This window comes from Hyaena hyaena, unplaced genomic scaffold (genome assembly GCF_003009895.1).
Source record: "Hyaena hyaena isolate Hyena2069 unplaced genomic scaffold, ASM300989v1 scaffold_25, whole genome shotgun sequence".
NCBI lineage: Eukaryota > Metazoa > Chordata > Mammalia > Carnivora > Hyaenidae > Hyaena > Hyaena hyaena.
Genome location: NW_024080657.1, coordinates 4,769,779 through 4,795,597, shown reverse-complemented (window position 1 = coordinate 4,795,597; position 25,819 = coordinate 4,769,779). Strand labels below are relative to the sequence as shown.

General features: G+C 43.9%; 1 protein-coding gene across 1 annotated transcript in view; it reads left to right on the top strand.

The window, feature by feature from the left end:
* The first annotated feature begins 708 nt into the window (after positions 1 to 708).
* ZHX3 (zinc fingers and homeoboxes 3) overlaps positions 709 to 25,819 on the top strand; it is a 102,488-nt gene continuing 77,377 nt past the window's right edge. The window contains exon 1 of the mRNA XM_039227160.1: positions 709 to 890. The gene's annotated coding sequence lies outside the window, so the exon portion shown is untranslated. The remainder of the gene's footprint in view (positions 891 to 25,819) is intronic.

Here is a 25,819-nt window from a genome sequence, read left to right as displayed (position 1 = left end):
GACTGCAGAGCTCTTGCTAGATTCTAAAGGTGGGGATCACTTTCTGAGCATATCTGCCATAGCTCTGGGCTCCATAACAAAGCAGGTAGTTGGGCGGTGTGATGAAAAATCAGAAGAGGGTCCAACCCCATCCTAGGTGTTACATGTTACCCAGTAGAAGCTGTAAACAAAGGCAAGCATTACTGTACCTGAGGGGGCTGGTGCTTGCAAGTTCTCAAGTACCTTAAGATTTAATGTTAAAAAGCAATCAGAAGTTGTCGTTTAGAAATAGAAGAGATTAAAAATTGCAGTGGAGCATTGATGGGATGAAAGAAAAACCAACTCCCAGGCGATGCTTGTTGGAAAACACCAGGATCCTGCCTACATCCTTTCGAAAGGGTAGCCTTGTGTGACCTTCCTTAGGTGGTCCTCTAGAAAGATCAGGATATAGAGTACAAAAGCCGGGAACCTCTGGGGTCGCAGCATCCGCTCCCCTGTGCCCTCCTTCTCCGCCCCCTTCAGTCTCCACGCGGGGAGAAGCGGGACGACGCCTGCGCATGCGTCCGGGGCAAGGTCCGCTCCCCGCGACGTCAGGGGGCTCGCGCCCGCACTAAAGCCCCGCCCCCCGGGCGCAGGAGGCGACCTGGGCGGGGGGCCTCGGGCCCCGCCCCCAACCGAGCCGAGCGGGGCCGAGCCGAGCCGAGCACCTCCGAGCGCGGCCGAGCCGAGCCGAGCGGCCCGGAGTCGGTTGGTGCAGCTGCGTCCCCGCCGCCCAGCAGTCCGAGGCTCCGGCGTCGCCGCCGCCTCCGCGGGGCCTGCGCCGGCCGCCCGCCCGCCCGCCGGGAGGGAGGCCCGGAGAGCGGGGAGAGCGGCCCGGCCGCGGGCGCCGCCGCCACCGCCGCCGCTGCCAGGTGAGCGCCCGCCGCGGCCCGCCGGCCCCGTGTGCCCCCGCGACTGTCAGTCTCCGTGTCTGTGTGTCTCTCTGCCTGTCAGCTCCCCCGCGGCTGCGCGAGCTCCCTCCCGCCACGCCTGACCCCCGGCCCTGCCCGCGGCGGCCGCCAGCCCCTCCCGCCCGCTGCCCCGGGTCTTTCTGTCAGCCGCCAGCACCCCCATGCGCGCAGGCTCCGCCCCTTCCCCCCGAAGCCCCGCCTTCGCCCCATCTGTCAGCACCCCCCAACCCAGCCCCCGGCCCCGGCGTCCTGGGGCTCGGTTGTAGCCCCCGCGCGCCGTAGCGGCGACAGGAGGAACAGGGGGTGCGGAGGGAAGGGCGGGCGCCCGCAGACGCCCGCCTGACCCTGCGAGGGTGCGTGTCCGAGCGCGCGGGTGCGGGACCGCGTGGGCTCCCGGGAGCCGGCAGGGGCACTCGGGGGGCGGCCTGACGTGCGCGGGGCGGAGATGCCGGGCGGCCCCGAGCCTGTCGCTCCGACTCCCGCGGGCCCCTGCCCCCGGTGTAAAGAGCCTCCGCTCCGCCCAGGAGGCAGCTGAGCCGGGACTCCAGCCGCTTGGGGTACAGTAGAGCCCTGAACCCCGGGACCGTCGTTCGGGCCCCGGCTCCCCGGACGCCGGGAGCCGCGTGTGAGCGGAGTTTGGGGCTCGCTCAACCTTCCCAGTTTGGGATTTCCATTCAGAGAAGCCTGTCGGAAGTGACTGAGGAGTGGGTGGGATGTGGAGCTTGGGTGGGAAGTGTTTGAGAGCTTGAGTCACTTTGAGTTGCGCGGTAGGCATTTCTGAGCAGTGATTGCCTTGGGCTCGTGCCCTGTGAGAAACTGTTATGTGATGGGGGAGGGGGAGGGAGGGCATACTCCTTTCTGTTTTCATCTGTGTCATGTGAACACGTAGTATTTATTCGTGAGACTCCACACAACCTCAGTTAAAAAAAAAAAGATTACAGTAGTTTCCATTTATACGTGCTCTTGTACGTTGTGATGTTGACGTTTGTTATTTGTAGTAAACTTTGCATTGCAGTATTTCAAAACCGAAGAGAAAACGCGTCCTCCAACAATTGGTGTTTGGCCGGATAGTTCTCAACCACGGGGAAAGAGCCAAAAGCGCACTTCATTAGCTGGAACAACTTATTCGGGCTTAATTTGCTTCTAAGAGACATACAGTGGAAAAATCCAGAAGCAGCACAGTAGTATCAAAGACTCTTAGGAAATTAATGAAAGGGCCCTTCTATTGCTGCCTTGGAAAGATGGTATCAAAGTTGCTGTAGAGGACAGAGCTAACATGTAATGATAAACATATTAACCAAGTTGGTTTTTGTGACCTTGATACACTGAGCAGCGTTTGATTTGCACAGTGCTTCGTTAACAGGTAAACATTGCAAGGGGAGTGGGGTAACTTTTGGAGAAAATGTTCCCCATGTTTTGTTTTGTTTTCATATTTAAGTAAGCTTTCAGGCCAGGGTAGGCTCACTGTAGGAGTGTGTGTGTGTGTGTGTGTGTGTGTGTGTGTGTTTTAAGATAATATTAAAACTTACAAATGTAGGAGCACCCGGGTGGCTCAGTTGGTTGAGCTTCCAACTGTCGATTTTGGCTTAGGGTCATGATCCCCAGGGTGATGGGATCAAGCCCTGCCTCGTACTCCTTGGAGCCTGCTTGAGATTCTCTCTCTCTCTCTCTCTCTCTCTCTCTCTCTCTCTCTCTCTGTCTCTCTCTCTGTCTCTCTCTCTCCCTCCCCTCCCCTTTCACCCACTCACACTTTTTTCCTACTTAGAGATTATGTAAAGTCTTATACATAGATTACTTATGTATGCACACTCCTACATGAAGGCATGAGAGGAGAATGGATGTAGGGATTCTTTGCTTAATCTGATTTGCAACTTTAAACTCTTCCTTTAACAGCCGGAGGTATTGTCTCCTCCTATAGCTATATATTTAATCTATCCATTACTCACAAAACTTTTGTATGCGTAAGAGCTTGTATTCCCTTTGTGATACTTAAAAAAAGGAAATTGGAACCTCTGCAATGAGCACTCCAATAACTTATCATCTTAAAGTAAAATCTGAAGTCCTTGTCATGGCTGAGTAGGCTACCTTCCTGTCCTCACGTCCAGTTTTGTGAAACAACTTAAAAACTTCCAGCATATACTAGCCTCAGTGCCTTTGCATTTGCTATTCTCTCTCTCTAGAACTCTGTTCCCTGGTTATCATGGGTCTCGCCTCAGGTCTCTGCTCAGACATAACCTTATCAGGCTTTCCCTGACCCCTCTGTATAAAGTACACCCACTTCCCTGTCCTCCTTAACTCCCCTTGCTTTTCTTCGTAGCATTTACTACCACTTGGTAAGTACATATTAAAATGTTGATTTATGTCTCTTTCCCTGCCATTAACCCAGAAGTGTAAGACTTTTCGACTGATAAATCCTCAGGGCTCAGAACAGCACCTGACACATTATAGGTGCTTAATATTTGGTCAATGAATGAGTGAATGAATGTTCATTATACATCCATCCCTGTAACCTTCCTGTAGCCTCCTACCTTTTAGGTAGGTCTCATGAATTGGGGGACCAACCCCTTAGAAGTCAGGATAAGTCCTCTCCTTTACGTATCTGAGAAGAAGAATTTTACAGTGAGGCTTATAATCTCAGAAAGAATTATAGTCTTGATTTAACTTGAACAGTTGAGGGAAGAAACATTTTTGGCAGATGTTACTGGCTTTCTTTTTTATGCATTATCCCTTGTGTCACGTTGGAAATCTTTGAAAAGTAAAGTATCCCCCTTATGTTTACAGCTGTGATTTCAATTTGATAGTTCTTAGTGATAGGATAAGCCTCAAGAGCATAGTGAGTTTTTTTGTGTCAACAGATACCCAGAGATATAATTACGGCTTTAATGTGTTTTCATTTGAGGAGTAGCTGTTATATTTACTTATTTTCTTGGCAACTCTATCCTTTTCAGCTCCTTGCTTATCAGGTTTTGGGTGGCCTCACAGGTACACTTAATTTTTTTTCAACATTTTAAAATAAATCCTTGATTTCTGGAGCATTTTACATCTCTCGTGTGACTCTTGAACTGTTTTAAAAGTACCAATTTCATCTTTCAGGATGAAATGATATCCGTAGTAAAACATATAATTGCATTTTCATTATAGGGATGGGAAAAACTGTATCATGGGGTAGAATTTTTACAGAAAGAATATAATGTGAGTGTAAGACTTTAAAGGCTTGAATTTCAAGTTAGAATACTTTTTTTTTAAAGCTTATTTATTTATTTTGAGAGAGAGAGCATGAGTGTGAGTGAGAAAGTGGGCGGGGGAGGGAGGGTGACAGAGAGGGAGAGAGGGAATCCCAAGCAGGCTCCGCACTGTCAGCACAGAGCCCCATGTGGGCTCATAATGCATGAACCTCGAGATCATGACCCAAGCCGAAACTGAGAGCCAGATGCTTAGCCGCCTGAGCCACCCAGGTGCCCCAGAGTACCTTTAATTTTAATGAGTTTGAAAAAATCCTTTTTGCTCATAAGGAAAAGGATTCCTTTGAACACAATCCAAATAGACCTTCGAAAATGTTTTTTCTTATGACTCAAATATGCAAGAACTTGGGAGGGAAATCCTAAATGAAAATTTTCTTTTAAATGCCTGAAGGCAATGTGTTAAGAATTTATTTTTATTTGTTCCATAGACATTTATTGAGCACATAGTTTGGGGGCAGTTCTGTGTATTTTTGCATGGACTACATGACCATGCTCAGTTTTAGATTTCCAACCTGATTTCTTATTATTTCTTCTCTTTTGTCACTTGGCTGCCTCCCTTCTGTCGTCATATTCTCTCCCTAAATGATCTTCTCTATTCCCAGGACTTTAATGCCCTTTGAATGCTGATGCCTCCCTCAGTTACACCTCCCTCCTGGACCTTTCTCTGGGTCTAGTCTTGGATTTTTACCCATCACCTTCCTGGTGTCTCTACTCGCTGCCTCACTGTGATCTCAATCTTTATATGTTCAAAACATCTCCCTCTCAGACTTTCAGATTTATATTCCTCTTTCTTGACTCCTGCCCCGACTCTCCGCCAGCATTCCCTGGCTTCTGCCCTGCCTATCTGAGTGTCCTTAATTGTACTCTTGTGGTTCAGGCCAAACACCTGAAAGTTGTCTTTAAAAAAAATTTTTTTTTATGTTTATTTTTTGAGAGAGAGAGAGAAAGAGAGCATCAACAGGGGAGGGTCAGAGAGAGAGGGAGATACAGAATCCGAAGCAGACTCCAGGCTCTGAGCTGTCAGCGCAGAGCCCAGTCTGGGGGCTCGAACTCACAAACAGTTCAGAGCTGGCTGTCAGCACAGACCCTGGCGCAGGGTTCAAACCCATGAACCGAGAGATCATGACCTGAGCTGAAGTCAGACGCTTAACCGACTGAGCCACCCAGGCGCCCTCTGAAAGTTGTCTTTCATTCTTCCCGATTCCTCATCCCGCATCCAACTCATCAGCACAGACTGTTGTCCTAGACACCAGAATATCTCAGATCCTCCCTTCTCTAAAATCTCCTAATCCAACTGCCATCCTCTTAGCTGGGTGACTGTCCCAGCCTGTACCTGGTCTCCCAGCTTCCACCCTTGCCTTCTTCTAACCCAGGTCCCCATTGCAGCCAGAGTCATATTACTAAAAAGCAATCCAGATTGCATCACCCCCTGCAGTGGGCACTTAGACCCAAACCCACACTTCTTAATCAGAGGTGCTTGACCTGTGTCTCTCTCTCCAGCCTCTGCCCCTTGCTCATCCATCCTTCTGTCAGGTTGGAACTGTCAGTTCCTCAAATGTGCCAGATCTCCTCCTTTTCTGTACAGGCCCTTCTCTCTGCCTGGCACCCTTCCCCCATGGAAAGATCCCTCTGAGACATTTGCTCTCAGCTAAAATGTCCCTCCTCAGAGGGGCCTTTCCAGATCGCCCCATTCCACGGTAGCTTCCTCCCCCCACCTGCATTGTACCTTCTTAGTACATGTGCATTTCCTGCTTAGTGCTTTACCAAAATCCCAGGTGTCTCATTTATACCTTTCCTTCTTTTTAAAGTTTATTCATTTATTTTGACAGAGAGAGAGAGAGAGAGTGTATGTGTGTGCACAAGCATAGGAGGGATGAGGAGAGAGGGAAAGAGAGAATCTCAAGCAGGCTCAGTGCTGCCAACACAAAGCCCAATGTGGGGCTTGAATCCACAAACTGTGAGATCATGACCTGAGCCAAAATCAAGATTGTATGCCCAACTAACGGAGCCAACCAGGCACCCTGAAAAACAGTAGTTCTTATTTCATCTGGTCATTGTGAGTGGCATAATTATACACAAGAACAATGACTGTTAGCTATTAATATTATAAGGAGGGGAAAAAAAACCTCAGGAAAAGACATTTAGCCCCATCAACAAATTAGAGTTTGGGTAAGAGTGAAAGACAATACCTAACAGTATTGTTTCATTGACTCTGGTTTTGAACTTATAAAAATGATCATGAATTAACTATTTGGTTTGTGATTTATAATCATTCTGTTGATGTATGGAAGCATTGTTTGAATTCAAACTTGTTAAATGCTTGAGGTAAGATAGTTTTCTTCTTTTTAATCTCTCTACCTTAATAAAGATTCTTAGGGTAGAGAGATTTTTTGAGAGGCTGGTCATTTTGAGTCTGGTTAGTTTTTTCTCTTTCATCAGAAAGGTACTCACCATTATTGCTTACTTCAGTAGTAATTATCTTCAAACAGCCAAGCAAACAGTAGGCCCGGTACAGTCATGGTGGGCCGGGCAGGCCTCACAATGAAATATTTGGGCACAGTTGAATTTTCTGGTAGGATGGCTTATGATCAAGTGCTTATTTGGCGGTTTCCATCAACTTTATGAAGTAGAGAGTGAGGATGTCTGCTAAGACTAAGTGGGAAGAGGTCAGAGGGGAAAACAAAGAGATTTGACATACAATTGAGGTCAGGAAGGGTGAACTTGGGGCAATGTCCATGATTTCCTGACGGGATGCAGGGCTCTGTTGAGGTAGGAGATGAGACCATGTATGGATTGGGGTATCAGTAGTATTCAGCTGCCTGGTTTTAGATGCATATGGCTGGGTTGAGCCAGGGTTGGGGTTTGGTGGCAGAAAGACAGTGGAATGGAGGATCTGCAGTTATTATCCAGGGAGTGATTAACATGACAGATAAGGGTTTAAGCTGGATGAGGGGGAGAAGAGGAGCAGAGGTGTTGATGAAGTCAAAGAATGCGTGTATTGGAGTGATGGAGTAATAGGAAGATGTGGTTAGATAGGGACACGTGAGTGGAAGGTTTCAGAGCTGGAGCAGTTAACTACTGGACGTGACGGGCTCCTGAAGTGAACTCAGTGAAGATGAATAAAGTCAAGGAAGTCAAGTAACTGAGAGGCTGGAGAGTTATTTGGGTCATTCCTGTAGTCAGAAAACCCATCACAAGGATGGCAGGATATTAGGGTGGAGAGAAGGAAGGCATGCCAAGTCTTTAGTGAACAAAGTACCAGCAAGAGAAGAGGTGTTAATGACCAGCCTGCAGGTGCCTCAAAAGATCAGGGGGTTTTGCCTGAGGGCAGTGGAAGAGCAATGACCTGAAAGCTTTATTGATTGCGAGGTCTCTCTGGAAGGAGTTGGTCTTGGCCCAGATCCATTATGCTTCAGAAGGAATCCCAGTTGAAATGGGCAGCACCAATGGCATGTTGTATTGTTTCTAAACTTGGTCATGAAAATCATCTGAGGGTGTGTGTTAAAAATACAGATTCTGGGGCCCCATTCTAGGCTCACTGGATTAGAATTTATAGGGGAGGGGACTGAGAATGTATATTTTAAACTCCCCCCCCACCTCCCACCACACATGTACCTGGTAATTCTTTATAACTAGGCAAGTTTGGGAAATGTAAGTGTAGTGTTTAAGATCATGGGGTCTGGAAGTTGAGAGCCTGGGTGTGAAAGAGGTGAGGCTGGTAGGAGTGAGCCTTAGCCTATGACTCTTAATACTTTAGCTTCCTAGGGTCTGTCTGATATCAGAAACAGCAAATTAAGCTCCCCCCCCCCCCCTTTAGAGGCAGACACACTGACCACAGCAGGAAGAGACATCTGGTGATGAGAGAGACGGAAACACTGTACAAAATAATTGAAAGTATAGCAGTTTGGGGGACATTCATTGTAGAAGAGAGTTCTGTTTGCCTCAGTGGTCCCTGATACATTAACTAATCATAATTGTTGTTTGCAACAGCATAGGTCAAGTTATGGTTTGGTTAGTTCTGGAGGCCGAGAAGGAAATAATGGAACTTGGAAAGCTTTCTAGCATAAGGTAGCATGTTTTAGTGCTTCAGTTATCCATAAAATTAACTTGTGCGACACATTTGTATCTCTGAAGATATGGAACTAAAACATTTACTCAATGACAAGCTAAAGATTAGAGCGGTTATGATCCCCAAGGGCCTTTATAGATGATTAGATGCTTAATGTCATGATGACAGCAGCCCTACTGCCCCATTCTCTGTATTTTCCCCAGGAAAATTCTGTTCCTTTTCATGGCAAAGAAGAGGAATCCGGCAAAAGAATAGCTGCTGGGAGGAAATTTGGAGTTAGCCATTCTCGGCTGACCATTTAGAGCCCCCTGTTGCTAGTAAGGAGGTCTGGATTTGAGTTGTTTAGAATGTTTAAACTATACTTCCAACCTGGTTTGTTCTACCCAAACACCAAAGCTGTGGGAAAGTCATGTTGTCAGCCCTGCTACAAGTGGTTGCTATGGACCTTGAGCCTAAAACTTGATTTGCTCTATCCCGTGTTCCATTTCTTACTTCCTTTAAGCGCAGCTGGTACTGAGAAGCCGGCTTTCAGACTGCTGCGTTGGGTGCCAGACATGGCGTAGTATCTTGGTTATATTCCTGTCACTCACCACATCCTTCCACTGACTGCCTCATCTCCTTGGTGAACTACAGGGAGCCACTTGAATGCACATTTTGAGACCTAGAAAATGTGGCTATGGAGGTTTAGTAATGCCAGCTCAACCAGAACTTTCCATTTGCAAGTTGAGATTTTTTTAAAAGTAGCTACATTTAGAGAAAAAATGGGAATTTAGAATATTTTTCCCTTTTAGAAAAATATCTTCTAAAGCTGACAAATACTAAACAGAGGCCCATGAGTACTTTAACAATAATAACATGCCCTTCAGTATCACACTTATCTGCCCTACAGGGCCCAGGAATTCCTGAACTCTTGTGTTCTGTATTATAAAGGCTCTGCTGTGTTACGATGCCCTTTATAACGTTTGAATCACTAAGTGTACTCAATTTGTGAAGTGTTCATATGCCTACTGTGACCTAAGCACCTTGGGAGTTAAAAAAGAAGGTCTTTGTTCTCGGATATTTTTAAAAGTTAGACAAGATGCATTTAAATCTCTAACCTCAAGCAGACAACGCTGGGTGCTGTGAAGGAGGTATAATCAAAATGTAGGCTCACAGATGAAAGAGGTTATTTCTGGTGGTGGGTGGAAATGGCAAGAGAGTTGGGGGTGCTTTCAGGGAGGGTTTGCATTCAGACTGGATCTTGAATTGGGTAGGATTTGGAACTGTTATATTTGATATTCTGTTTACTAAGGCATCATTTATTTTAGCAAGACTGCAGAGATACTTTGGTGCTTAATGATTTAGGTTTCACTCATCCAGAATGCCTCACTCCTGGATTATTTTGGATAACTTGTCTTTGTAATTAAGTATAAAGTATTAAGGAATGTATGGTGGAGAAGAACTTTTATGGAAGTCCTTAAAAATAATCTTAGGATCATGGTGGATGTCTCAAATTCTGAAAGAATTGGAAATATTGTGCTATGGTAGTGAATGGAAAACCAGAGTGATAATGGAAGGTATATGTTTGGGTATATGGTTTAGGAATTGGGGGAAGGAGGAGCTCTAAGTGAGAAAGGTGAGGCCTTTGTCTGAGACCTTGTAGTCAGTTTTTCCTTTCCCATGTGAGACTGAATTTTCACTCTTGTCCTTTCCCTGTCAGTTCAACACTTAATTTTCCAGGAAGCCGAAAAACATACCACTTGCTGCCTTTTGTGCTGAAATGGGACTCTGGCTCAGAATTCTGATTTTTGAGGGGAATCAGCATACATGCTTTTGAAAGAAATAGTATTTTCCTCGTTTGTTCCTGATAATGCTAGTAGCATTTTAAAAGCTGAGATATTTGGTAATGCTGTATATCCCATTTTACCATGCAGATGACTGAAGCAACTCTAAGAAAATGAATTCAGTCACTGACCAATAATGTTCTTATTGTGCCTACCGTGTGTCAGGTACTATGCTAGTGGGGAACGGTTAGACATGGGCTTTCTCTGGCCTCATGCTACTTATAGTCTGGGGGATCCGTGGATCTACCCATGATAGATTTATAATAGATAACTATAGGCCTGGAGACAGAAAGGCCTGCTGCATAGTCCTGCATTTGCCATTTACCAATTATATGACTTTAGGCATTTGATTCTGTTTTCTGTCAACAGTAATAAGAACCTCTTTTAACAAGGTTTATAAGAGTTTTATAACAGTTAAATGACACTGCATAGAAAAGAGCTTTGAGGTCAAGTTACTATATATGCAAATATAGGTGGGGTAATCAACCCCTGCTCTGTTTAATAGGAATGGTTAATAGAGGGTTTCCACAACTCTGTGGCTTCAGAGAATGCCATGTACTTCAGAGAATCCTGAAATATACTAAATATTATTAATATTTCATTAATTCTAATGCTTTTAAATAATAGATAAGAGGGGCGCCTGGATGGTTCAGTCGGTTAAGCGTCCGACTTCGGCTCAGGTCATGATCTCATGATTCGCGGGTTCGAGCCCCGCGTCGGGCTCTGTGCTGACAGCTAGCTCAGAGCCTGGAGCCTGTTTCAGATTCTGTGTCTCCCTCTCTCTCTGACCCTCCCCTACTCACACTGTCTCCCTCTCTCTCAGAAATAAATTTAAAAAAAATAATAATAATAGATAAGAAAATCAGCTATTTTTGGTGCCAGGGGTTAATATAGGCTACTTAGTCATCCCTAGTTAGCTGTAGATTTAATACATACTGGCATTATTTCAGACAACAATGCTTCTAGATATTTACTATCTAACCGGAAATTTATTATTACAATAATGGATGTATGATAATAGTACCAGTCTAATACATACCATAGACTTATAGAGTAGAAATACAAAAGTTTATCTGAACAATAATTATAATCAAATAAAAAGTATCCCTGGTAAGAAGTAGGAGGTATCTTTAGTTTTTATAGATTTAGGTAGATAAGGAGTTTTGAGCTGCGAGAGTCCTTTTTTGGTTCTGACCTCCTGTTGTTTTTATGGTCTCTCTTTCTGCATACCCCTGAAGAATCTTTCATGTAGGTATTTTCTGTAGTAACCTAGACAAGACCCTTAGTCTTTCAGAACCTTTGCTTTGCCACGCCTACTTGACAGAGTTGAGACATTCAGATGAGACAAAGGATTGGAAAGGATGTGTTTCTATCTGTGATGGGTCTCATTCTGTCCACAGGTATAGTGGTCAGATAGTTCTGGCAAATGAATACCTCAGAATGGCTCTGTCTCGATTTATAGTACAGCCTTGTTCAGGTTTCCTGATTCTTTCTCATTAGGATTTTTTTTTTAAGATTATGTATTTTAAGAGAGAGCAAGAGTGGGGGAGGGGCAGAGAAAGGGAGGGAGGGAGAGAGAGAGACAGACAGACAGAGAATCCCATCCCGCAGAGCTTGATGCCGGGCCCAAACTCAGGAATTGTGAGATCATGGCCTGAGCCGAAATCGAGAGTGGGATGCTTAGCCAACTGAGCCACCCAGGTGCCCCTGATTCTTTCTCAGTAAAATTCAGTGCCTTCCACGTTTTTTGGTCTCATTCTCATTAAATAGCATTTCACTTTATGCGTGGTTAGCCATTCACCACCATTTATTGAGCTTCTGCTGTGTGTCAGGCATTGTGTAGGGTGCTGGGGACAGAGAGGGGAGAGGGCCAGGCCCTCTTGGCTGTTTGCGTGGAGAAGGACCCCAAGGCTACAGCCTTAATTCTTGCCTGAATTTCCAGCCTGCTGGCCTTCCCTGCATATTTCACATTTGCCACTTCCCACAACTGTGTGAACCAGTTGCTTAATATAAATCTGTGTGTGTGTGTGTGTGTGTGTGTGTGTGTACTTACACACATATATCCTATTGGTTCTGTTTCTCTGGAGAACCCAGACATTACTTAACAAATCCTGTCATCATCGATGCAGAAAGAGGAAGAACAAATGTGGTAAAGAAAATGCTTTAGTGGGTTTTAGCCATGTTGAGTTTGAGGTGCCCATGGAATCCTCACGGAGATATCGGCAGGCAAATGTAGTCAGGTCAAAGAGAACTCCCATAAGTGGTCTGCACTGCAGATCTAGAAGTTTGAAACCCCAGGAAATACTAACATTTAAAGGGAAGGCAGAGGAAGAGGAGCCAGTAAAGGAAACCAAGAAGGAGTAGACAGAGAGGAAGGAGAGTAGGAGAGAGTAGGGTTGTGGAAATCCAGGCGGGGAGAATATCTGGGAGCGAGTGCAGCACTGTCAAGCGTCTCAAGGTCAGGAGAAATGTTGGTGTGTGTCCATGGAACTTAACTCCTGGGAGGTGTCATTAGAGGTGACTGTTTCAGTGCCATCATACATTGCAGTGGGTGGAACTGAGTCCATGGCGATGACGTGAAGATGCATATTTGCTGCTCCTGTTTCCTCAAGGAGCTCCCTTATGAAGTGTAAGGACAAGAAGGGGCTTTGGGAAGGGATCATCTTCTAATGGAAGGGGCTCTAGCATGTTCGGAGGTGAAGAGACAGAGCTAGAAGACAGGAAGAAGACAGAGTTGTGAGTGGGAGAAAGGACAAATGGTGGCTTACATGCTCTCCCAGGGTGGAAGGACACGCATAGGGGGTGGTCTGAGGTGTTGCCAGCGGAGGAATGCCTCTTTCACTGTGTGTGGAAAGGGGAAAGGTATTGGGGACACCAGTATGTCTACAGATCGGAGGAGACTAGACATTTTGCCCTCATCAAAGCTATTTTCTTTCTGAAATGGACTTTCAGCATTGACTGATAGTCAGGGTGAGCCGGTGCCGTAAGGTCTCTGAAGAGAGGAGTGAAGGTATAACATGATTGCTGTGGGGCTTGAAGTGGGGCCTGGTTATAACTCTCCATTGTCTGTTGAATGAAAGTTCTGCTTCGCAGCCTGATGTTTGTACGGTCCTTCACAGTCTGCCTTTAACTAGTCCTGCCAGGCCACCTAGTTTTTCTGTTTCATTCCAGCACCCTTGTACTTCTAGCTGCTGTAGCACTAGAGTGTGGCCTAGAGAGACTGGGTGCTGTAGGCAGGAGGCCATTGGATGCAGAGTCCGGAGTCCTGTGGTCTGATCTTGGCCCCTCCATTTACTAGCTATGGGGCCTTGGACATAGCTTAACTTCATTTGTAAACCGTTAATTATAACAATAATAATGAAGGATGGTGGTGATGGTTATGTCAGAGGAGAAAATGTATCTTAAAGTACTTTGAAGAGGATAAACAGTATATAAATGGAGCTGGTGTCATGAGGCCATGAGTAACCCTAGATCTAGGCTTTTGTATAAATGCTCTTTACCACTAGAGCCCTCCGCCTTCTCTCCAACTGTCTAAATTCAGCCTGTGTTACGCAGAGACACGCTAGCTCCTGTAACAGATAAACCCCACCGAAATCTCAGTGGCTTAAAACAGTAGACATGTTCATGCCCTTTTCAAATCCAGTCACCTGTGGGGGTGGAGGGAGCCCCGACTGACTGATGTGTGCTCTGCTGTCTTCAAGCCTTTGTTGCCAAGGTTGCTCTGGGTGTCCATGTCCTGCCAGTGGAGTGGGGGGAAGAGAAAGTATGGATGACTGGGAGGCTTTTATGCACCAGGCTTGGATGGGAGCTGGTGACCAAGGCCAAAAGAGAGATGGCCGAGCAAGGTGTTTACTGGGTGGGAGGCCAGTGTGGGGCATGTGGGTGTTCACGTGCGCAGAGTGGTTGCAGGGACTCTGAAAAGCATGAGGCAGGCCCTGTGCAGCCCTAGGACAGGACAGATAGGCCACTCCTCCTGCCTTGATGGACAGAGCGCGGGAAGGCTGAGAGACCTGGGGCTGGTTCCTGGTGAAGGCAAGTGCTGCAAAGGTGGGAGAGAAGCCCCCTGGGTCAGGGGAGACAGTGGATGAGAACTGGGGTGTTTACATACCTTCTGAGATGAGTTTCTGGACAGCTGGAGAGGCAGACACTGTTTGCCTTTCCCAAGATGAGAACACTGAGGAGGTGGTGCCCAGACAAAAGCCGCACAACTAACTGGCAGCAGAGAAATGAGCTAGAACTTGAGTCTTCTGACATCAAAGTCCCTGGAGGGGGGAAGCTAGGAGGTACCCCAACCAGAGAGCTGGAAGAGCTGGGCTCTGAAGTTGGTTGGAGGTGAACCTGTGGGCATGAGGTAGAGGAGGACCTCCGCGGTGGCTGCTCCTTTTATGAGTGACTCATCTTTTGGCTGCTTCAGTGGGAGGAAGGCAGGCAGGATAGGAGCCTTCCAGGCAAAGGGAGCAGCTGGCGTGAGGACTCCAAGATTGAACTGCGCTTAGAGGGTTTGGGGACTGAAAGGAGGTGGGTTGGTCACAGTGAGCAGCAGGGGCAGGGGTATGAGAAGGTGCTGGAGTGGGAAGCAGGGCCCAGATCATACAAGGGTGTAAGGCCAGGGCAAGGAGCTAAGATTTTATTTCAAGGTTAGTGGGAAACCATTGTACGTTTTGAGTGGAGGGTAGGGTAGTCCAATTTATAGTTTAAAAAAGACGACTCTGAAGGTTGCCTGGCTGGCTTGGTCGGTTAAGCAGCTGACTCTTGGTTTCAGTTCAGGTCATGATCTCACTGTCGTGGGTTCAAGCTCCGCATCAGGCTCTGTACTCACATCATGGAGCCTGCTTCAGATCTTCTGTCTCCCTCTTTCTGCCCTTCTGTTGCATGCTCTCTCTCAAAAATAAAAACGTTAAAAAAGTGTAACAGACTGCACTGGCTGTTGTGGAGAATGAGTGGAGGGGAGGCCACTGTACATATTGAATGCAGTGTGTGTGTGTGTGGGAGGGGGGGAATTGAGCAGAAGTGGGTCTGGAGCCCCAGGCACAGGTTCAGACTGGTAAAGAAAATTGGATCCTCTGTTTCCTGTTAGCTCACTCCCTGTTCTTAGCCAAGCTTCCTGCGAGTAGCCTTATCCACAGCGTCTACTTCCTTGCCTCCTCAGCTCAGCCCTCTGTTCTCTGGCCTCTGTCACTGCCGCTTCCCTGAAATGTCTTGGGGAAAGGGCACAGCCCTTTATGGTCAGCCAAGTCCAAGTCCCTATCTCTCGCGTGGCTTGATTTGCATCCAGTAACACTGTGAGCTGTTTCTGCCTTGGAATGCTCTTCTCACTTAGCCCCTTTTCTCTCTGGTTCCTCATCCTGTGGCCTCTTAGTTGTCTCCCAACTCCTCAGCCGGACTCTGAAATGATAGCATTCCCAGCCTTCTGGCCTTGGTCCTCCTGGGTTCCCTCTATGCCTCTTTGAACAGAGAGAGTCCTCCCCTCTTTCATCATGGCAATATCTGCTTGCCTTTGCAGCCTCGTCTCAGGTGCCCCCTCCTCCAGGAAGCCTTCCCTGACCCCTCAGGCTGGGTTAGGTGCCCCTTCTCCTCCTTTTTCATTTCTTCTAGAGCACAAAGTGGATATGATAGCACTTAGCACCCTTACTTATTTGTCTCCCCAGTCTAATAGTGCTTGAAGGATAGGATTACAGCGAAAGGCCCTGTGATCTAGGACAAAGATTGCTTTCTTCCAGTTTAGGTGAAAGCCACACTTTGTAATGAGGGTATCTACACCTGATTGTATGTCCTTCCTTTAGTAGAGCAGTCATTTCTCACTGGGTCTGAGAACTGGGAATTCTGGTATAATATCTTCTGTGAACAGAAGGAATTAACTCAAAAGAATTAGTAATTGTTTCCATCTTCTGAAAGGAAAAGAAATTTGAGAATTTAAGAATATGAATTGCTTCAGAAGAGCTTCCAAAGACCTACATTGCCTGGTAATTTGGTTCTCGACTCCCTTGTTTCCACGTCAGAAATGTGCCGCATATTTTGTGATTCCACAGTTGTGGGTTTGCCATTACAGTTGACTCCATGTTGATGAGCACTAACGTTCTCCTGGGCTGAATTGTGGTAGGCTTTGAAGGCAGCAAACAGGGTGAATAAAAGACCAGCCTCTGCCTTTATACCCCGCCTCCTGCTAACTGGCTCACCGTGTGAGTAAAAAACTAGAGACAGCACAGTATCCACTTAGGCATGCAAGTCACAGCCGTGCACTTTCAGCAGTGTGGCCAAAGTCACTGAACTCTCTTCTTCATATGTCTTCTACCCTTTTTAAGAAATTTAAATGTTAGTTAACATACAATGCAATATTGGTGTCAGGAGTAGAATTCAGTGATTCATCACAAGTGCCCTTCTTAATGCCCATCACCCATCTAGCCTATCTCCCATCCACCTCCCTCCCTCAACCCTCAGTTTATTCTCTATTCTTAAGAGTCTCTTGTGGTTTATTTCACTCTCTCCTCTCTCTTTCCCATATGTTCCTCTGTTTCATTTCTTAAATTCCATGAGTGAAATCACATGGTATTTGTCTTTGACTTACTTTGCTTAGTGTAATACATTGTAGCTCCATCCATGTCATTGCAAATGGCAGGATTTCATCCTTTTTGATGGCTGAGTAATATTCTGTGTGTACATAATACATATTATGTATTCATTAGTTGATGGACATTTGAGCTCTCTCCATAGTTTGGCTTTTGTTGATAATGCTGCTATAAATATTGGAATGTATATACCCAATTCACATTTGTATTTTTGTATCCTTTGGGTAAATACCTAATAGTGCAATTTCTGGATCATATGGTAGTTCTATTTTTAGTTTTTTGAGGAACCTCCATACTGTTCTCCAGAGTAGCTGCACCAGTTTGCATTCCCACCAGTAGTGCAGGAGGGTTCCCCTTTCTCTGCCTGCTTGCCAACATCTGTTGTTACTTGTGTTAATTTTAGCCATTCTGACAGGTGTGAGATGGTATCTCATCATGGTTTTGATTTGTATTTCCCTGATGATGAGTGATGTTGAGCACCTTTTCAGGTGTCAGCCATCTGGATGTCTTCTTTGGGAAAGTGTCTATTCATGTCTTCTGCCCATTTCTTCCTTGGGTTATTTGTTTTTTGAGTGTTGAGTTTGAGAAGTTCTTTATAGATTTTGGATACTAACCCTTCATCAAATATGTCCTTTGCAAATATCTTTCATTTGTAGGCCTCCTTTTAGTTTTGTTGATTGTTTCCTTCACTGTGCACAAGCTTTTTATCTTGTTGAAATCCCAGTAGTTCATGTTTGCTTTGGTTTCCCTTGCCTCTGGCGACCTGTCTAGTAAGAAGTTGCTTTCCCCGAGGTAAAAGAGCTTGCTGCCTGTGTTCTCCTCTAGGATTTTGGTGGTTTCCTGTCTCACATTTAGGACTTTCATTCATTTTGAATGTATATTTGTGTGTATGGTATAAGGAAGTGATCCAGTTTCATTCTTCTGCTTGTTCCCATCCCTTTCTCCTAACACCATATGTTGGATAACAAATGGATATTCTTTCCTGCTTTGTCGAAGACGAGTTGACCACATAGTTATGAGTGCATTTCCAGGTTTTATCTTCTTTTCCATTGATATACGTGTCTGTTTTTGTGCCAGTACCATACTGTCTTGATGATTACAACTTTGTAATATAGCTTGAAATCCAGAATCGTGATGGCTCCAGTTTTGTTTCTCCTTTTTAGGATTTCTTTGGCTATTCAGGGTCTTTTGTGGTTCTGTACTTCTACCCTTTTGAGTTCTTTCTGTCTTTCTTTACGTTCCAAACCTACTTTATTCTTTTTTTTTTTTTTTTGGCAGGTGGAACAAAGAAAATAAAATGTTGAACCCCTCTTTTCCCTGTGGCTTGAGTTTTAGAAATTTTCTTACTTTTTTCAGTGTTCAGTGTTCTGGCCCTGACTGAGCAAAAAGCAGGCACACCTTTGACTATGTGCAACACTTAGTTTGATTATTCAAAATAATGCTACAGGTTGTCCTTGTGTCTTTTTAGAATAGTGTGGAGCTGATTAATTTTTGAAGAAAAAACACTGAGGTGTTTGTTATTTGTTTTTAACTATAGACATCTCTCAAATGAAATGAGACTGCTTGAGTATATAGAATAGTGGCCTGAGTTTGAGCCCCCATTTTAGTCTCTCAGGGGTTTCTTCTTATTAGGATGAGCAGTGCTTACGTATGAGCCACGCTCTATTGATTCTGCTTGTGTTTACTTCTAATGTCCAAACAAGACATTAGGATTGCAGATTCTCAGATAGGAAGTGACATAGGGTTTTCCAGTATGCCCACTGGTGAGACGCCAGCTCCCCTTCTCATGTGGGGGGCCTCTCTGTTTGCCCAAGAACATTTTTCCTCATAGGAAACTAAAATCTGTCTTGTGACCTTTGATCCATTGTATTTACTTAGTTTCCCCCACCATATACAACATATATACCACACCCTTCAAGTACATGAATGAAAGCTATCATCGCTTTCATTCCCGAGGCCCTTCTTTCTAGAGGATGGATAGATAGCTGGTGTTTTTGGATGTTCTTTATTCTCCATATTGTGATTCTCATAGATCATCCCAAGGTTTTGTTAGCTTTTTCTGGTGACTCAGTCTCTTGTTAAATTTACTCTCAGCAGAAACCGCTTCTGAGTGGAGGTTCTAAAACCTCTATTTAATGGACTCCTTTTATCTCAGTGGTCTTAAAAGTAAAATACTTTGTTATATTTGGTAATACTGTGATAGGTTTCCCCCTAAAAGAAAATACAGGCTTTTAAGTCCTGGGGTGCTGGTACAATGCGAGTAAGGCCGTAAAGGTTGATTGCTAGCCACAGAAGAGGTAAGCAACTTCATTTGGGCCTGATAATAAAAGCTAGCACTGACTGAATCCTCATAGCATGACGGCTGCTGTGCCAAGGACTGGTACGCATTATTATTTAGTTTAATACAGCAACCAACCCTGGTTAATAAAGATACCTCTGATACTGGGTGCTGTTATTGACCTCATTTTGATGACGAAGAAACTGAGGCTTAGAAAGGTTTAGACTTGCCCAATTCTCACATGTTTCCATGTGACCCAGATCTTGAGCTGTTAATACTCGATTATACTACTTCTCTAGCACCTTTTTGCTGGGTAAAGCTCTATGTACAATGCCCTTCTCTTGTGTCACGTGTTTAGCTCTCTGATAATTTTCTTAGTTCAAATGTAAATTTTGAGGGGTGCCTTGGTGGCTCAGTTGGTTAGGCATCTTACTCTTGATTTTGGCTCAGGCCACAATATCACAGTTCGTGGGTTAGAGCCCCATATCCAGCTCCATGCTGCCAGCACAGAGCCTGCTTGGGATTCTCTCTCTTCCTGTCTCTGCCCCTCCCCAACTCATGCGAGCATGTGCTCTCTCTCTAAATAAATAAACTTTAAAAAATGTAAATTTTGAACAGAAAGAATTAGATTTTTCTTTGCAACTCACTAGGGCACTTAGAAGAGTGCCCTGCACGTAGTGGGTGCTTACAGTGGAACTGAGGTCCTTCTAGGTTTCTAGACCCAATAAAAAGAGAGTAAACCTCTAAGAGTTCTTTAGACCTAGGTATTCTCCCTCCAGACCCCACATGACCATCTTGAATAACTAAAACTCTAATGCCATCATGGTGGGCTGGACTAAACTTTTCATTTGCCTTTGGGCAGCTGGCTAGCACAGACCAAATGGGTGAGAGGGGTGATGGTGGTTAGTTAAAGTTAGACTGGCAGGCGGATAGCTGTACTCAGTCCTGGCTTTGCCGTACACACCCTCTGGGGACCTCAGTGTCCTCGTTTCCTGGGAGTAGAGGGGGAGAAAGAAAGGCAGGAGGATGGGCAGGGGGGTGTTGGTTACTCCACATTCTTTTTTACTCTTTCAGAGGTTAAAATAGCTCTTTTGGCATTGGACATTCAGTTTTTGTGCCCTGTTTCCCAACTCTACACTTGAAACAGTGGCACAGTTGGAAGGATGGGTCTTTGGGAGGCTGCTCTTTTCTCCCAGCCCCCAAGAGATTGGTGACTTGGATACCATTATTAACTTGGGATAAAACTGGACTCCTTAACTATGCTTGGACTGAGGAATTAAAATATAGGTCTGCTTTCAGGCCTGGGTGGGTGGCTCAGTCAGTTAAGTGTCTGACTTCGGCTCAAGTCATGATCTCACAGTTCACGAGTTCGAGCCCCACATTGGGCTCTGTGCTGACAGCTCAGAGCCTGGAGCCTGCTTCAGATTCTGTGTCTCCCTCTCTCTGCCTTCCCCTGCTTGCACTGTTGTCACACACTCTCTCTCAAAAATAAATAAACATTAAAAAAATTTTTTTAAATACAGGTCTGCCTAGAACTTCTCCCCCAATTCACAGGGCCTCAAGGGTTTAGAGACTGACAGTCTGTGGTCTATATGTATGTAGTGGAAGGTGGGAAAAGAGTATGAGGTTGGCATTTCTTGAGCATCACCATGTGCTAGGGACTTACTTATGGTACAGTCACCTTTTGGGGTAAGTAGGGGTAAGGTTTGAACCCAAACCTCTTGGCCCTAAGCCATCCCAGTCGTGGTGATCTCTGTGGTGACAGATGGTAGCCAGATATCCCTCACATCTGACTCTGTCTGCAGCCACAGGATCCACAGTAGATGGCATTGCTGGGAGAACAGGGAGGACTGTAAAAGACGGGCTGTGTATTTTTTCCTTCACATCTGTGAACTTGAAGAGACGGGGAAAGAGGAGGGAAAAAACCCAACTTGGCATGAATGATGTTAAATGAGATCAAATAAGGTGAAAAGCAAAATAGAATCCAGAAATTTAGTTTTGCTTTTACCCAAAGTTCATGGGCGGCTGCTGTACAAAGTCCTTTTTACTTTTCACAAATGTTAGGCACTTTTCATAACATGAATCTCATTATCTTTTACTTTTGTTTGTTTACGAACTTAAATAGCTTTATGAAAGACAACCAGTTCAACACAAACTATGTGTCACCTTTGTTATTTCATTTCTTGCTAATGTACAAATTATTACACATGAGTTAAAATTATTTTAGCTCCTCATGCATTCATTGTAAAAGTATTTTTTGAATAGTCAACAGTGAAGTAGAAATTTTAAAGAAAAAAGAATACTAACACCCTAAAAAGTAAACTTTAAAGTTTTTTCCCCCTATTTTTTGCTGCATGCATGAATTTTATATGGCTGGAATTGTACAAGTTTGTATTGTTTTCTTGTCATTATGAATGTGTTTCCATATTGCTTCTATAACCTTCATAATTAATAGTTTACCACTTTACCTTAAACAGTCTCCTCCCTGTTGGATATTATTACTTATTTACCCTGCTTCATGTCATGAAACAGATTGGCAGTTTTGTTGGACATTGAAGTGGTTTATTTATTATTTTTCTTGATAAACATTGTTCATTTGCGTCTTTGTGCACTAGTTTCCCATCCCTCCCTCTTTTGTTCTTTCTAGCTGAGGGAAAGGAATCGTTATTTTTTTAGGATAATTTCTTAGAAGTGAGCAACTCTGAAGGTATAGCAAGGAACATAAATATGGTAGTTTTAGGGGTTACTGAAAGAAGCAAGATAACAGTTACAGTGAGTCTTTAAGCAGGATTGTCACTTAAAATGTTAATGTGGATTTTTATTAAATCCTAGGTTTTAGTAATTATTACTAAAAGAAATTAGACATTGACATTTACATACAAAATTTAACCGAAACTCTAAGTTGTGATTAAGCTTTAAAGATAATTTGTTCTTGGCTAAATTGAATGCACTGTAATTCAAAACAAATCTTGTATTTGATGAATGGTATTAGTCTGAGTTATCCTGCAGCCCTGAAATAGTAGCATTGGCCTGGCAGTCCCCTGGGCTCTTCCCTGGAAGGTGATCATCCCCTTCCTAACCTATTCTGCTCAGCCCTGGGGAGCCTGGCCACTTCTGTGAGTCCACTCCTTTTTAAGCTGGGACCCTCTGGCCGGAAGGGGTTCCTTGTATGGTGCCATTGTCTTTCCACGTGCCTTCCATGGACCATAGTTCTGCTTTCTGGAGCAACAGTCATGTTTCTTCCACTGGTCAGGAAACTTAAAAAATCAGAGATCTGGTCTGGTTTTTGCTTTCTGCATCCTTAGCTCCTGGCACATAGGAGGTGCTCAAAAGCACATTTGTAGAATGAAATTATCTTGAGACAGTCTTTCAAATATATGAATATGACCATGATGTCCCAACGTAGTCACCTCATCTTCAGGTTTAATATCCTCCAGTCCAGCCATTCCTCATGAAAGAATTTCTAGAGCCTTTTCCCTCTTAGTTTCTCACCATCGTCTGTGGCCACAGTTGGCTGTCAGTCATTCTGTTAGAGTATGTGGCCAGATTGGCAGCCAGTTCTCCATAAGTGGCCTGATTTGCAGTAGTATATTCAAGTGGGCATTACTTTTTTTCCCCCTTAGCACATCCCTAGTTGCTTATATCTTTTCATGTGATCTGCTGTTAAGCCTGGTTTCTTCTAAGAGGTGCTTGTACTTTTGAGTATTTCCTTCTAGATTAGTGTCACTTGGGATTTGTTGAGGGCTCTTCAATATCCTCATGGGAGCCATCAATAGAAATGAGGAACAGGGGTGGTCCATGGAAGAGCTCTGTGGAAGCCTCCCTTCAGATTGACAGTTATCCCCTAATCCCATGCTTTTCAAATGGTGATGTGCCTACAGATTATCTGGGAATTTGGTTAAAATGAAGATTCCAGTTCAATAGGTCTGTGTGCAACGTGAGATTCCATTTTCTAATAACTTCCTGGGTGATGCTGATGCTGTGGGTCTTTCCAGTCATACTTGAGTAGAGAGGCACAGTTTTTGGAGTTGTTCATGAAAACAAATCGTTTAGTGTCTGGATAGCTGTGCCCATCAGAGCCCCCAACATATACTATCTGATGAGATGCATGACCCCATACCCAGGGGTTCGTCTCCTGCCACACTAAGTAAATGAGGAAAGCAAGAGTGGTGCTACTTCACTAGCTTCCAAATGGTGGTGTATCTCTCCGTGCATGTTTAATTGGACCCTTTCTTCCAGCCTGACAAACTGTTATCCAACAAGTTTCTTGTTATGTAGACATTTGATAAAGTGATCGTATATATTGAATATTTATTTTTTTATTATTAATCTAGCATACTTTCGTATACCAGAAAGATACCCAAAGAGAAACTAAATAGACAGTTTTTAAAACATCGGTTAGAAAGTATAATGTTACTGATAAAATTCTTTTATAAGAAATGCTATTGAACATCCAGTTTTTTTTTTTTACTCGGTTGGAATTTGGAGAAAATAGATGCATTGTTGAAATTACATTCCTCAACTGAAAGATACTCCTGCAGCTGCCAGCCTTTCAGTAATAGATTAGCACATGAGTTTTGTAGAACTCAGGTTGGGGAAGTCATGAGCATCTGATTCCGCTTTTCTCCAAGCTTTCAATCTTTTAGCTTAGGGGACTGGTTCTTTTGTACAAAGCAGATAACACTGTGTCTGAGACTTTTTTAAGATGTTTTAAGGGATGATTATTATGTCAAAATTTGGATGACAAAGGCATTTATACTTATTTTGTAGAGCTCAGTGTGATCTGCTTAATAGTGTGTCTCTGTATTAGGGATTCCCTGCCTCTTGATGAGATAGGCTCTTATTTCCTCAAAGCTGTAGGATTAATAGAAGAAATATTCTGCTAAAGATCCTGAAAGAGTTTTGCTTTGAATCATTTTGCAGGTTAAGCACCTTCTGAGCTCAAAGATTGTGCTTAGAAATTGACTAGCATTCTCTTTTCCGGGGCAGGCCTTTTGGATGTAGTGTTCTTGAGGGAAGAGGATATCAGAGTCCCTTTCAAAGTGCATTTCACCCAGTGCCCTAGTCATGGCAATTTATAGCTTGATTGTTGCAGTTATCACAACCTATGTGTGTGTACACACACACATTCACACATTTTCCTCTCTAGACCATTTTTTCCTTTTGTTTTGAATATAGTGTGGCCACCACCCTTGAAAGTATTCTGCCCACTGCGAGGGAAAAACCCTCTCCCTTTACTCTCAAAGCCTTAGGCCCCAAATTCATCATTTGAGCATCTGGGGGACAGGTTAGGAATGACATGTTGCTGCTGTGGTTTACCCATTAATATTTCTCCCTTTCCATGATGATGGTTTTCCATGGTTGACCAGATCTCTCCTTGTTCATACAGCTGCTCACATGCAAGCACAGTTGCAGCAATAATCATGCCTTCCCTTTAACAATTTTCTTCATTATATTAATTTTCAAATATGTATTATAAACCTCCATGAACCCATCACATAATCTCAACAATATCAACATCTTTATGATCTAGTTTCATTTATTTTCTAGTCTTTATCTTCTTCCCTACCCACCACACATGGTCTTCTGCCCAACCCTCATCTCCTGCCTGGTCTTTTAAACCAAATTCCAGGTATCTTATCATCTCATCTGTGATACTTCAGTATGTAACCTAACAGATAAATATGTTTTATCACCTTTTTGTTGAAGTAACATACATAGGCAAAAATGAATGTAAGTGTAGAAGCTCGTGAGTTTTCACAAGCTGAATGGATCTGTTTAACCAGCACCAGATCAAGAAGCACAACATTTTTAGTACTAAGCAGTGGATTTTTCGGGTGAATTTAATGTTAATCTCTAATTTGTTCTTTACTAAATATTCTGAACGTATTCTGGTGCATAATTGAAGCTTTTATGGTATATCCACAATTTAACTATGCAAATATAATTAAGTTTTCATTCCAAATATTGTATATGACACACAATTTGAGTCTAGCTCTGTCAAAACAAACCAAAAAGCCAAGTATTGCTAGTCTCAATGAGTTGATTACTTAGCCCCTGTTGATTAATACGTTTAGATAATTATGACTCCTAAATAGTAAAGACCGCGTCTTCCATATAGATCTCAAAAGTTGAATACTGTGACTAGATGTTAAATTAGGAAAATCCCAATCAGAGGAGAAAGACAGCGGCAACAAAAATTAAGCCTCAATGTTGATAATAATTGGACTGCTTTATTTTCAGTAAAAAATAAGCAATATGTCCATATTCAGTCTAGATTGAAAAGTAATGACAAGGATTGAATAGTAAAACTTAAATCCACAACTCTCATGCCATTAATAAACCTAAAAATAGCAATACATCCTTTATTATCGTCTAATACTCAGTATATCAAACATTTCCTGACTGCTCAAAAATGTCTTTTTTAAAGACTCATGCTTTACTACTCATGCTTTTATATGATGAACCATATAAAAATTGTTTGGAACATATTTTTACATCTCTTATTGTTTTTACATAGCTTTCCTGTGGTATTTAGGCTCCATGCTTGCTAAGTTGTTAACAAAGAAAAATGTAGTCATTTCTGTCACAATTACTGCATCTTTGGTTAGAAGAGAATATATTAAAATTTTTTTTAATGTTTATTTTTGTAGGGGGGAGAGGAGAGACAGAGCACAAACTCTAGAGGGGCAGAGGGAGAGGGAGACACAGAAATCAAAGTAGGCTCCAGGCTCAGAGCTGTCAGCGCAGAGCCCAATGCGAGGCTCTAACTCATGAACCCCCAAAATCATGACCTGAGCTGAAGTCAGATGCTTAGCTGACTGAGCCACCCAGGTGCCCCAGAAGAGAAGACATTTTAAAAATTGATTCAGCCAGCCTTTCCAAACCTCTAATAACTTGGCTTAGTATAAC